Raw genomic sequence first — 13,546 nt, forward strand, 5'->3', positions numbered from 1 at the left:
ACTAGGATGAAGATGTGCTACTGTTTTAAAATTCAGGTAATTCTCACTTAAAACCCACAATTGAGCCCAGAATTTCTATCATCATTCTGGTTATTAAGCAGGGCACCACATGATCCAAGTCAATTTTACAGTGGCCATAAAGTGAGTCACCATGAGGAAATTATCAACTGATACAAAGTGTTATTTGGTGTGCTAAAACCTTGCCTTGTTTATTGCCTTGTGGGATAATTTTTTATTTATTTATTTATTTATTTTATTTGCATTTATATCCCGCCCTTCTCCAAAGACTCAGGCGGCTTACACTATGTCAGGCAATAGTCTTCATCCATTTTGTATACTATATACAAAGTCAACTTATTGCTCCCCAACAATCTGGGTCCTCATTTTACCTACCTTATAAAGGATGGAAGGCTGAGTCAACCTTGGGCCTGGTGGGACTTGAACCTGCAATATTGCAAGCAGTTGCTGTTAATAACAGGCTGCATTAGCCTGTTGAGCCACCAGAGGCCCTGGTGGATTGCTGGATCTTTTTTTGCTAGGTTAGGTTTAAGGCAGGTATCAAACTCAAGGCCCCGTGGCTGGATCCGGCCCGCGGGGTGCTTGGATCTGGCCTGTAGAGCTGCCCTGGAAACAGCAAAGTGCCCCTGCCAGCAAAAATGGAGCAGCCTTCTCGAGCTCCGTTTTTGCTGGCAGATGGTTGCAGGAGGCTATCGGAGCCGAAAATGGAGCTCAGGAGCCCGTTTTGGCTGGCAGAGTGCTTGGGTCACCACAGGCGCCCCCAAACGAGTGATGTCGAGCCAGCCGTGCCTACCCCGTCCCTCAAGGTCAAACACTACCCTGATGTGTCCCTCAATAAAATCAAGTTTGACCCCCTTCATCTACGGGTATGTGAAGTAGCATTGGCAGCGAACATGAGAAGAATACACACCAAAGAATCAAAGAATTTGAATACAGCTGGAAGGGATCTTGGGGGTCTTCTAATCCAGCCTCCTGCTCAAGCAGGCGACTTTATACCCTTTCAGAGAGTCTTTTCTTAAAACTTCCAGTGATGATGAAGCACCCACAACTTCTATAGGCAAGCTGTTCCACTGGTTAATTATTCTCACTATTAGGAAGTTTCTCCTTAATTCCAGGTTGTTTCTCTCCTTGATTAGTTTCCATCCAAAGTTTCTTGTCTTGCCTTGTGGTGCTTTGGAAAATAAATTGACACCCTCCCCCCCCTTTGTGGCAACCACTCAAATACTGGAATACTGCTATCATCTCACCCCTAATCCTTCTTTTCTCTAAAGTAGCTATACCCAATTCCTGCAACTGTTCTTCATATGTGTTCTTGTCTCCAGGCCTTTAATTATTTCAGATTTTTTATTCACCATTCAGATTTTTACTGACCTGGAAACAGCATCTGATAGGCCAACAAAAAAACAAAAAAAAGGGGGGGGGAAGGATGGTGGGTCTTCAGCTGCCAGTAATTCAAATATTTGTTTGCCACTAAACAGATAGGAAGACCGGCCCCCCAAAACCTCTTGAAAGATTTCTGCATCTCATGTTTCAAGGCCATGGATTGATAGAAACCTGAAATGTCTACCCTACACTCCAGCCGCCCTTCTGCAATTTTGAGGCTATATAGCTAGGCTGCCAGAAGCTGGCAATGCCACTTATCAGCATGCCTGCCCCAACCGCAAGCTATAGAAGGTGAAGGGGCAGCTTGACAATGCCTTTATTGCCTATTCTACTCATATAAATTTTCATTCACGAGACTGCCTTGTAGTGTTTAGCCACATAAGCAAACTATTTGGAGCATTTCTCTCTCTCTCTTTCTTTTTTTGTTTTTCCAGCATGTGTTTGTAAGCCCATATGGACCTGCTGAGGATCCAGCTGGAAGATTGGCCTTGCCTGCTGGATAGCTCCTGGCACATTCCTTCACACATTCTCTCTCTGGGAAGGCTTTGGAATAAGGCAGGATTAAAAGAAAAAAAAAAGATGGGAGGGGGAAGTCATTGGCAATCCTTGCATTAAACTGCTCCTGTAATTTATCTAGGATGCTGATTTTAGGGATTAAAGTGGTGTTCATTCCATCTTTGTCCAAAGTTGTAAAGGCAGAAGCTACTGTTTTTCTTTTAACATTCTTTTAACTTTCAGTTTAGAGAGTCCAGTCACACTTTACATTAAATGTGTGATTACTTCCAGTACACTGGGAATCCTTTTAAAATAGAACCGGTGGCAAAGAAAAAAATTAGGATCAAAGGCATTCACATTATATTACAATTTAAGAATGCATATAATCATATACAAACCCATCCTCATTCATCCCCCCCGCTCACTTTTTTGGATATAATATAGTTCCTTTTTTGAAGCGTGAAATGTTAAGCCACTAGATCTGTGATGGCGAAACTATGGCACGCGTGCCAGAGGTGGCACGAGCGCCCTGATGGTATGCAAGCCGTCGCCCCTGTTCAACTCTGCCACACATGTACGCACACATCCCACCGGCCAGCTGGTCTTCGAGTCTCTGCTGCACATGCATGGGAGGGGTGGGGACAGTGGTGGGATTCAACCAGTTCGCACCACTTCTGAGCAGTTTGGCAAACTGGTTGTTGGACGAAATCATTAGGGCAGAGAACCGGTTGTTAAATTACTTGAATCCCACAACTGGGTGGGGATGTATGCATGGGGAGGGGTGGGAATGTATGCATGGGGGGGGGGCACGCATACATCGCATGCATTGCATTTTGGGGGTTCAGGCATGCGTGTTTTGGGCACTCGGTTTGGAAAAGGTTAGCTATCACTGCACTAGATAGTTTTTAAATATATAGACAGGAATTTAGTTTTGCAATTAAATGGGTAATATTTCAGGAAGTAACAGAATCTGCATTTTAGCACAATGACTCCTTTAAAAATAATATATTTAAATGCATTGTTACAAAATCCTTACCATTTTTGTTTAGGTTTTTTTTATATATACAAAAATAGCACTAAGTATGTATAAAGTATGACTGAACTTTATTTGCTCAGATTAAAACAAGACAAAGATAGCAGACAGGCTGGCAAGCTATGTTAAATAAAATAATTTTAATGAATTTCAAGGAAAGTTTTTCTAAGTAATATAGTCACAGGTAACTATTTTGGAAAATTAACACTATCTCAAAAATTGGAAAAAGTTTTTTACTGCAGAAGAAAAAAAAGTTTTAAAAAACATTGGCAAGAAAAATATAATCCTTTAATATGAACATTGGCCCGATTATCTTACTATTATGATTATTACTATTACGTCCCTGAGGTTTTGTCATGCAGCAGATAAAGCAAGCAAACAAATCAACTAACCTGGTTCTCAAGCTATTTTCATGTAAAATCTGAGGCGAGGAGTAATTCCTCTTCCTCCTAATTACTGCTATCTAGATCATTTTAAAGACATAGGAAGACACCGCTAGTCTTGGACAACAGTATCCAGACACTGCAACTATATACATGACATTGGCTCAGATTTTCTAAATGGATAAAGTTATAAACATTATATAAACACTGGTACAGGGATGGATGACAATCAGGAAATTCCCAGGCTCTATGAGAATGGAAAGTTAAAAAAAATAATCCAGAAGGTGGCAATGGCAAACAGTTTCTGTATCATGCTCAGCAAACTGCATGAATATGTCCACATTAAGTCACCAGGAACTTGAAGGTGACTTTATTTTACTCTTATTATGACCAGCTGGGAATAAAACAGTTCAGTAGCATAATGGAAAAGCTTCTGGCTAGGCAAGAGTTCAGGAAAGCCCAAAACAGCTGGATTCTCACAGAGGCAATGTGGACAGATGCCAGCATGTTGTCAAAGCAATTACAATAGTTACAATTCTCATACCATATCAAATTTGATTGGATTATATTCTCTTTGTATACAAGAGATTGTATACAAAACATTTTTTAAAAACAGTGTTATATGTTGCTCTTATATGGGATTCCTTCATCCTATGAAAGAGATTCTTTCATAGAGAAACATTCTTACCTAAAAGGTAAAAATCAAGTTTATTTCTACTTATCTGAGCAGTTTTCAAATAAGTAGGTCCTCTCATACATTTGCTACATTCCATTAGCACGTCTCCCATAAGAGAAGTGATCTGTAGGCTTTGCTGGCATGTCTGCAGACCAAGGCGTGCAGCAGCCAATGGAGGGTGCAGGCTCACCAGCAGTGAGACCTCTGATAGGCTGCTGCTCCACCTTACTCCTTAGCCCCACCCTTTGCCGTAGGCGCTTGGACAAGGCCTTGAACCTGTCAATCTGTTGCCCACCCAGTCATTTACAAGTCTCATTTAGGCTGCATGGGCCATAGTTTGCAAATTACTGATCTATGTCAACACTAGGCAGCCATATCTGCAGTAGCTAGAATCTCTGAACCAGAGATCTCCAACCTTGGTCCCTTTAAGACTTGTGGACTTCAACTCCCAGAGTTCCTCAGCCAGCAAAGCTGGCTGAGGGACTCTGGGAGTTGAAGTCCACAAATCTTAAAGGGACCAAGGTTGGAGACCCCTGCTCTGAACAATATTCAAATCCACTCCAGCAGATAATTTGGCCTCTCATGCTGATAAAGAGTTTTTGATAGTCTTCTGCTGATAGTCAACAAAGGCAGAGGGATAAGATATCACCTATCCCCAATTTACAGTGCAATCATTTTAGCTAGTCCAAGAAGATTCCATACTTCTGATTCAGGTGACTCTGAGGTCACAGATAAAACCCCAAGTAACCACAACGGCTCTCAAAAAGGAAACAATTTTCCCTCCCCACACATCCTGTCAGAACCTATCATTCCCCCACCCCCACTAATCTCAACTGTCAATAACTGTCCTTCCATCTCCCTCACCATCCAATACAACTGACAAAGCTTCCATGATAGGAAGCGAAATGTCGTCTTCTTCCTCAAAAAAAAATCAGTCCAGTTGCCTTTTCAAAGATAAATACCACTTTTGATACAACTATGATCTGGATGACTGAGAATCTTCATAGACAGTCTTTTTATTTGTTCAAAGGAGTGTTTCTGAACCTTGGCAAATTTAAGATGCCTGGACTTAAACTTCCGGAATTCTCCAGCCAGCAGTTGACTAGCGAATTCTGGAAGTCGAAATCCAGACATTTTAAAGTTGTAAAGATTGAAAAACGCAGCTGTAAAGAATCCAAGCACACATGTTCAGAAAATCTCCTTTCTATAGCTTTCTGTATCTAGATTCCAAGGATGTAAGTGGGGCTGAGGGTGTGTGTGTTTAATCAAGATGGTACCCATGAGAAGATCAAAGACCTGCTCCTTTTTAAACATTCACTACACACAATACACACTCAAAATGGGTCAGGGCTTTCCATGGTTGCAGAAACTATCCTGACTTTTTTGACTCACATCCCCTGCACATAGCCCTGTTTGTATTGGGAGATTTTGTGTCAGCAGCGGCTTGGGCAGCCTCCTGAGGGCATTAAAATAGCAGCAAATTAATCAGCAATGTTCACTGAGAAAAGAAACTTTCCTATTTTTAAAATCATAGTATGGTGCTGTTTCTCTGAATATCGTATTGCCAAAAAGTTTTATTTTCCATCCACTAGGGATTAAAAAATTGGATCCTTCCCACTTCTTCCCTTTATGCCTAACCTGAAAGTTTTGGAAAAATGATGGCTGAAAATTTAGGACGCTGTATAAGACTTCTTTTCCAACATTTTAAGTCTACTTAGTCCTAGAGATGTCCAGAACTTTCTACAGCATCAACAAGCCATTCCGCTTGAAAATGAATCTTGTTTTCTGAAATTAAGCCAACCTTATGGCTGAAACTTTTAGTACACGTAAGAGACACACCAATCAACAACATGGTAAATACCAGCTTAGGTTAATTTGTAAAATTTACTAAAATATCTTAAGAATTAGGATATCTCTCTATCTCCGAGATAGCCCCCTGTTTGGGACTGAAGAACAAACTTGGAATATGGTTTCATTTCTTCAGGACTTTTACAAAATGGCTTCTATGGGGGAAAAGCGTTGCCCAGAGTATCTTAATTGACAGGGTCAGTTACAAAACAATCAGAAAGCATATTGATAAGCTTACTCATAGATTTCTTTTGCGTGCACACAAAACGTAAAAGACTATTTTGTATGTGAGGGAGATGTAAAATGCAATACAGTACTTTTTACAATAAATAACTTTGCATGGTGAATTACACTAGTTTCTAATGTCAGCAGGCTGAATTCAGGCTATCTTTCGATACCGCACAAAACAAGAACATTGGAGAATTACATTTGCAGGATTCGACTCTCTGCCACAGGGCTCTTCAAAACTCAAGAAACATTTAAAGAGATTAAAGATTTCTGGGAAAGAAAAAGGGCATCTGAGTATTAATTACATTTACATCTGGCAACAATACTTTTCAAATCAGAGTGTTTCTTCTCTTGGGATCAGAAAGCCCATGGCAGACAAGTCAGATGAGAACAGTTCTGATCCATCACTTTCGGAGATGAAATTCCAATTCTCTGAAGTCCACTTTCTCTTTCAGAAAGAGGCTCTTTTCCTTCTTTTGTATGGCAAAGACCTTTGTAACCACAACAAAAAAGTGGGAAACAGGCTTGAAGAGAAATCTTTATTTAGTCCTCCTATGTTTTGAAATGCTTGCGGCTCTGGCTTTTCATGGAGAAAAATAAAAGAAGCATTTTGATTTAAGGATTGGTTTTGTGCTTGCTTCTTTAAGGAACACTGTTCTTTGATAATTCTGATTCTGGCAGAGAACAATTGCTTGATTCTCTCCCAAATCCGTGATCTAACGCCAGTCCGTGGTAGCACAAAGCTGTAACTCGCCAAACCAAACTATTTTATTATCAGACAGGCACCACGGTTTGCAAAAATAACTTTTCAACACCATTTTTCTTTGCTGCAGAGGTGTCCAAAGCACACCCCAGTGGGCTGCCACACATGGGCTACAAACTATATAATCCTAAAGAGAATACATCCCAAATGTTTCCAACCACAGGCTGTGGTTCTGCTCCAAAGGCATATTAAGCCTTAATTAACTCAAAATTCACTTAAGGGGATTTACTAGAGTTAACTGAGTTCAATAGGTTGTGCAAATTCATAAAAAGGTTTTAGTTTTCCTTGATCAACAGCAAAGCACCCCAAATTCTGTGAAAGTGGCCAAGAAAGGAACCAGGAACCATTATCATATATTAGATATTATTGTGTCCTGCATCTGAGTGAGATTTTTTTTTTTCTATTTAAAACGTTATATCCTGGAATTGGCATTGAAACCCATTTGTCATTCCAACCTTGAGATATACTGTAATCTTTTAACTACCATAATCCTGAATATCCTTGGTGATAAAAACACTAACCTGCCTTTTAAAAGCCCTCCAAACTTTTTAGCTCCCCAATGAAGGATCGTTCCAAATGAGGATTTCTTGGTGCTCTGTGAAGTGGTTTTCTTGCATGTTTCATTACTCCAACCAAGTAACATCCATTACTAGTACAAGCGATGTTACCTGGTTGGGGTAATGAAACATCTGCAGGAAAACAATCAAGTTCACAAAGCACCAAAGACCCCCCCCCCTCATTTCAACCCCGAGCTTCAAATATTCTCCTTTATTGAGATCGCTCCGAACTTTCTTCTCAGAAAACTGCACGCGTGCGGGGAAAGGCGTGATTTCGGCCCATTTCAAGTACAAGGAAATTGCTAAAAGGACTAGAGGACGGCGGCGCCGTAGGATCGAGCCGTAAACCAAGCAGCGAAGTAGATTATCATCACCAGGAACAAAACGCCCGGAAACTTTGCCATCGAAAGGCTGGCGACCTGCCAAAACAGACTGGTCCTTTCATCACCGCGATGCATGCGGCGTTCCGGGGTTTAACTTGCAGCCGCCGGCGAGCAAGGTTGTGCCTCGGAAAACACTAGTATTAGCAAGCCGCCAAGCGAGGCGCGCTCTTTTGCACCGTCGGCGATTCCCGACGCCGTGCAATGCGAGCGGGGGCACGCGTTCGCCTCCGGCGTTCTCTCGGCTGGCACCAAGCGCGCAGGAGCTTTTGCGCTCCAAGCAGGAAACTTACCGTAAGTGTTTTAAGAACCTGATCTTTCGGGGCGCGCTCGGCTTGGCTCCTCCAAGGGAGGCCACGTGGTGCGCCGAGCTTTTCCCCGCCTCCAGCGAGGGAGGCAGTCTTCCCGCCTTCCCCACCCGACCGCCTCCCCACCTTGCCGGCAGGTGGCTCTTTCCGACCGCAGCTGTTCAGCAGACCGCTTGAAAATTGGCGTGAGGCGCGCCTGGCTCCCCCAAGCAGCACTTGCACGCGCAAATGCTTTCTTCCCCCTTCTGTATCTCTCAAGCAAGCGTGTAAAATACAATCCCGCGGAGTTGCAGGCCGCTTGATCTTAACGTCTCCGTTCGGGCTCGGGGACTTCGCCTCTCGGTGCTCACCCACTTGCAAGGAGTAGTAGTAATTACTCTTTGAACCTTAGCGGCTCTAACTTGCGGCCTCCGAGACCCTTTGTTCTTCTGGTCAGGACGCTGCAACTCCCTCTGCAGGACAAGGGTTGCGTTACACCGATTGACCGGGTTCGTACTTGGGAGGCAGAGCAAAGCCTGGAGAGGTTTGCTTGGTTTTGGCTTAGTGTCTTGGGAAATTCCAGCCCTTTGTGCCTTATAAACCTGGCGTAGGGAATGAATTTAGCTAGTTGTAGCTAAATAAATAATGGTTACTCAGACCATTTCTTGACAAGGCATGCGGCCACTTTATCCTGTATTTCACAAATAGGAAGCAGGTGCACCCCACCTTATCCTCCTCGGAGCCATAGTGTTACTTAAGACTTAATGTAGCAGGTTAGGGAAAAGTGCATGGCTTTCTGTGGGAGCAAAGGCTGTGCAAAATCTTGGTAGGATGCTTTTCAGTGCACACAAATGAAGCTTTGTACCCCTAAAACAGCAGCATTGAGGGGCTGCTTTAGAGGATCTCTGCACACCTGGGCATGCACAATCATTTTTGTTCTCAGTCATCCAGGTCATGGTTGTCTCAAAGATGCTTATTCAAAAGGCAACTCGACTGGTTTTTCGTTAAGCAGTGGTGGGATTGGTTTTTCGTTAAGCAGTGGTGGGATTCTACTGGTTCAGACCGGTTTGGCAAAGTGCGCACTCAGTGAATTGGTTGTTCAACTGGTAGGATCCCATCCCTGGCCTTAAGGGAGACGTTTCACTACTCATTCAAGAAGCTTCTGAAGAATCCTTCTTAATATAACTTAATACAGAAGATTCTTAAAGTGAATATAAAGATAAAAACTGAGACAGTGAGGCTTAAGGAATAAAGAATTTAGCAAAAAATTTGGAACTTTAATGTTCTATATCAGGGGTGTCCAAACTTGGTCCCTTTAAGACTTTTGGACTTCAACTCCCAGAGTTCCTCAGTCAGCTTTGCTGGCTGAGGGACTCTGGGAGTTGAAGTCCAAAAGTCTTAAAGGGACCAAGTTTGGACACCCCTGTTCTATATGTTCATGGTAGCAAGATTATGCACAAAAATACAAGGACACTTTGATTCCTACAATAGATGAATGGCTGTAAAAGTTGATAGACATCGCAGAGATGGCTAAATTGACTGCTTTGATTCAAGAAAAGAACACAATTTTGTTTCTACTTGGAAACTGATTCTGGACTGTGTGCTGGAGGTGGGAAATAAAGTAAAACTTTGATTTTGAGCTTTGTTGATTAGACAGGCTTGTTATAAAAATGGCTAATATATATTATATAAAAGAAAAAGTTGAGGTTTCATGTTACTACCTTATTATTCTGCATCAAAAGGAGTCGCTGCTTTTCTATTTCTTTTTCCCTCCCACCCTATACTTTTCTGTTTGCCCCTTTTCCTTTCTTATTTTCCCATTATTTTCATTTTTCTGTGTATTTCATTAAATTAATAAAACAGCAAAATAAAAAAATAAGGCCCTGGAAGATGATTATCTGGACCCTTTTTAGTTGGGATTCAGGCCAGGTTATGGAACTGCCTTATGAGGATTGTGAATCCATTCTAGTCCTCCTTGGTGACTTTTGATAAGATCAAAGCTTTGATAAGCTCTAAATATTATTTTGAACAGTGCATATTAACTCTTAATCATGCTGATTTCAATGGGAATGCTTCTTTAGATTTCTTATAAAAACAAATTACTGGGCTCAGAAGGTATCGCTTTTTAAGTGGATTGTGCCCCAATCAACCTAACTTTCTGGTAAAACTTTATTTCTTATAACCATAAAGCATTTCCCTAGATGGTTGTTCTAGTAATGACTGAACCTCATTAGACACCAATGTACCCAATAGGATTCAACAGTTTTCTGGCCAACTACTTTGCTGAAGGCCAAAGTCTCTTCCATCTCTTTGGGGTTCTCCTGGCTTTATCAGCATGGAGTCCTTCCAGAGGGGCATAGCCTTGGGTTGAACTCTCATTAATCAAATCTAAAAGAACAATTAAATGGTACATCGTGAGTTATCAAGTCACAAATCCATCCTTTATAAGGTAGGTAAAATGAGGACCCAGATTGTTGGGGGGCAATAAGTTGACTTTGTATATAATATACAAATGGATGAAGACTATTGCTTAACACTGTATAAGCCGCCCTGAGTCTTCGGAGAAGGGCGGGATATAAATGCGAATAAAAAAAACCAAAAAAACCCCACCATAGGCTATGAATATTACAGATACTGTTTCATATGTGTAATTCCCTTTCTCCGCTCAACTAGTATTCAATCTGAAAATGTATATTAGCAAAAGGAAAGGATATTTTCCTCTGAGCAGACAGAATTGGGACCCACTAATAGGTGAGGAAAAGATGCTAGGCTGTGCTGGCCCAAAAGGTAAAGGAAGGTCAAATCACCCAAGAGGCCCAGCAGAGAAGCAGGTTGGGTTCCAAGGCCTCTTGAAGAGAAGAACAAGGGGAAACATGATGGCAGTCTTACAATACTTGAAGGGCTGCCACAGCGAAGAGTGTATTGATTCTCCATAGCAGTTGAGGGAAGGAGATGAAGCAGCGGATAGCAATAACACTTAGACTTATAGCACAGTGCTTTTACAGCCCTCTCTAAGCCGTTTACAGAGTTAGCACATTGCCCCCAACAATCTGGGTCCTCATTTTACCAACTTCAGAAGGATGGAAGGCTGAGTCAACCTTGAGCCTGGTGAGATTCAGTCTGCCACATTGTAGGCTGCTGGCAGTCATCAGAAGTAGCCTGCGGTACTGCACTCTAACCACTGCGCCACCACAGCTCATCAGAGAGAGATCCAACCCTGGAAATAAGGAAAAATTTTCTGACAGAACCGATAAGCAGTGGAACAGTTTGCCTCCTGGAGTTGTGTGTGCTCCATTGCTGGAGGTTTTAGAGAAAAGATTGGGCAATCATTTGTTTGAGATGGTATGAGGAACCCAGCCTTGGGCAGGCGATTGGACTAGAAGTCCATTCCACCTGAGGATTCTATTATGTCCTCTGCTTTGTTCCACAATGATTGTGTTTCGTGTGAACAGACAGCTTCCCATATGAAAGGCAGAGCCCAAAAGCCACCAAGACAGTCAGCCACTGGTTGCCCAGCCACTTCTAGTTCAAAGTGACTCCTTGTGTAGGGTTCAGAATGTGGCCATTGTTTCCCTGGTTGCTGAGGGAATGAGGTGGTGAGTTTGCCTGAAAAGCCACCAACCAGCACACAGCTGCCCATTCTTACTTCATGCAGTGAAATACCAACTCATAGCTTGGTTATGGCAGCACAAAGGCTTTACAGAGTAAGTGTAGCCACCTCAGATGCCAAGAAACTGGTAGTAGAGGAGAAAGTCATGCTTCCCAACTCTTCTGACTGGCTCACATCTATTTCTCTTCACAGAACATCTGGAAAAGGTGTTTGGCGGTTTCCTGCTGCATTAAGAGTGACATGAAGAGTTTCCAGAAGGTTTTACAGTGGCAAAAAGTTGGGCAGGCTGACTCGCTGGTCTTAGAAAGAAGAAGCTGAGCCAGATGGATGTTCTTTGACACGTCGCCTTCTTCCTTTGGTCAGGACTGACAAGGCACAGGAAAATGATGAGCAGCAGAGTCACTCTTGTTATGAAGACACATCTTCATTTCCAGGGGTAAGGACAGTTTTCAACAAGGCCAGTGGAGGTCATGCCCCAAAACCGGGTGGGGGGAAGGAAGGAACTCTCACTTGGGGGGACCCCAGCCAGCCTAGCAAACTCAAGAAGTGCCCCTAAGATTTGTGGAAAGATTTTGATGGCTAGGAAGGGAAAATACTTTGAAAATACTAGGGAAGAGCCATTTTGAGCCTCTTCCTGTTGGCCAAATGAAGCCCCTCTCTCCTAGGAATCCAGACAATGTTCTACCACATGCAGAGAACTTTGATTTAGGCCTACAAATAAAGAAGTGTTACTTTCAAGTATTGATGGGTCTTCAGGTGTCTGCCCGGAGCCCCAGGATGGAAGATGAGACATCCCTTCACATTTTGACAAGGTATGTCTCTTTAGCTGAAGGATTCTGAAGCCCCCAAGAAGGCTGCTCCACTAAAGCCCTAAAGAGAAATGCTAGGGGTGTCAAACTCAATTTCATTGAGGGCCACATCAGGGTTGTGTTTGACCTTGAGGAGCCGGGGGGCATGGCCAGGGTGAGCATGGCCAGCTCAACAACACTCTTGTCAGGGGCGCCTGTGGTGGCCCAGGTGGGGCTGAGGGAATCCATTGTCACCAGCAGAGAAAGGCGAGGCCAGGGAGAGCGTCAAACACTTGTTCTCCAGAGGAACCTTGCTGTGTCTCAGGCCACGCGGAGGACTGATGAAAGGCGACACAGGCTGTCCACTGCCCTAGGCAGTGGAGGGCAAGCAAGTTTGTTTAGCTAGCACTTTGTCAATGAAATGGAGCTCAGAAAGGCGTGCCCCTCCCAAGCTCCGTTTTCGGCTTTGGCGGCTTGCTCCAGCACTCTGCCAGTGAAAATGGAACTCGGGAGGGCTGCACGTGCCCCTCCGAAGCTCTGTTTTCAGCTGCGACAGCCTCCTGCAGCACTCTGCCAATGAAAACAGCCGCCACCAGGTTGTAGAGCAGGATCTGGTCAGCCTGCGCGAGGCTGAGGTATTGCGGGCTGGTCCTTTGCTGTTTCTAGGGTGATTCCATGGGCTAGATTTAAGCACTCTGCGGGCCGGATCTGGCCCCCGGGCCTTGAGTTTGGCACCCCTGGGTCTGAAGAAACCTTTGCAGAAATGAGGCACCTCTACCTCTGCTTTTGCTACAGGAATAATGACTCAGGGCAACCCACTTGTCAGTCCAACCCCCCTTGGCAGATCAGCTGGCAGGCCTGTTAAAACCTCTATGTGTCCACTTTAGGAAAGGAGCCCATGGCTAGTTTTGATCTTTGGCCCATCATTTCCAAACCACTCCCTCCCCCCGAAATGAGAAGAGAGCGAAGTGGAACCACAATTTTGGAGAGCTCCAATGAGTCAGTAAGGCCCGACCAGCTCCACCATGGCAATAGCAGAAGCCCTTTTGCTGTGGATTTGTTGATATGCCAACAGACAGAATGTTTAGATGGTTATT

At 43.4% G+C, this 13,546-nt stretch overlaps 2 long non-coding RNA genes across 3 annotated transcripts in view; one reads left to right on the plus strand and one right to left on the minus strand.

Moving 5' to 3' along the window:
* LOC131191359 (uncharacterized) overlaps positions 1–8,142 on the minus strand; it is a 43,813-nt gene extending 35,671 nt beyond the window's left edge. Inside the window, exon 1 of the long non-coding RNA XR_009153483.1 lies at positions 8,058–8,142. This is a non-coding gene — a long non-coding RNA (uncharacterized LOC131191359). The remainder of the gene's footprint in view (positions 1–8,057) is intronic.
* LOC131191360 (uncharacterized) overlaps positions 7,651–13,546 on the plus strand; it is a 29,153-nt gene continuing 23,257 nt past the window's right edge. For both annotated transcript variants that reach the window (XR_009153484.1, XR_009153485.1), the window contains exons 1-3: positions 7,651–8,058; positions 11,854–12,097; positions 12,327–12,473. This is a non-coding gene — a long non-coding RNA (uncharacterized LOC131191360). The remainder of the gene's footprint in view (positions 8,059–11,853; positions 12,098–12,326; positions 12,474–13,546) is intronic.

The sequence above is a fragment of the Ahaetulla prasina genome, chromosome 2 (genome assembly GCF_028640845.1).
Source record: "Ahaetulla prasina isolate Xishuangbanna chromosome 2, ASM2864084v1, whole genome shotgun sequence".
NCBI lineage: Eukaryota > Metazoa > Chordata > Lepidosauria > Squamata > Colubridae > Ahaetulla > Ahaetulla prasina.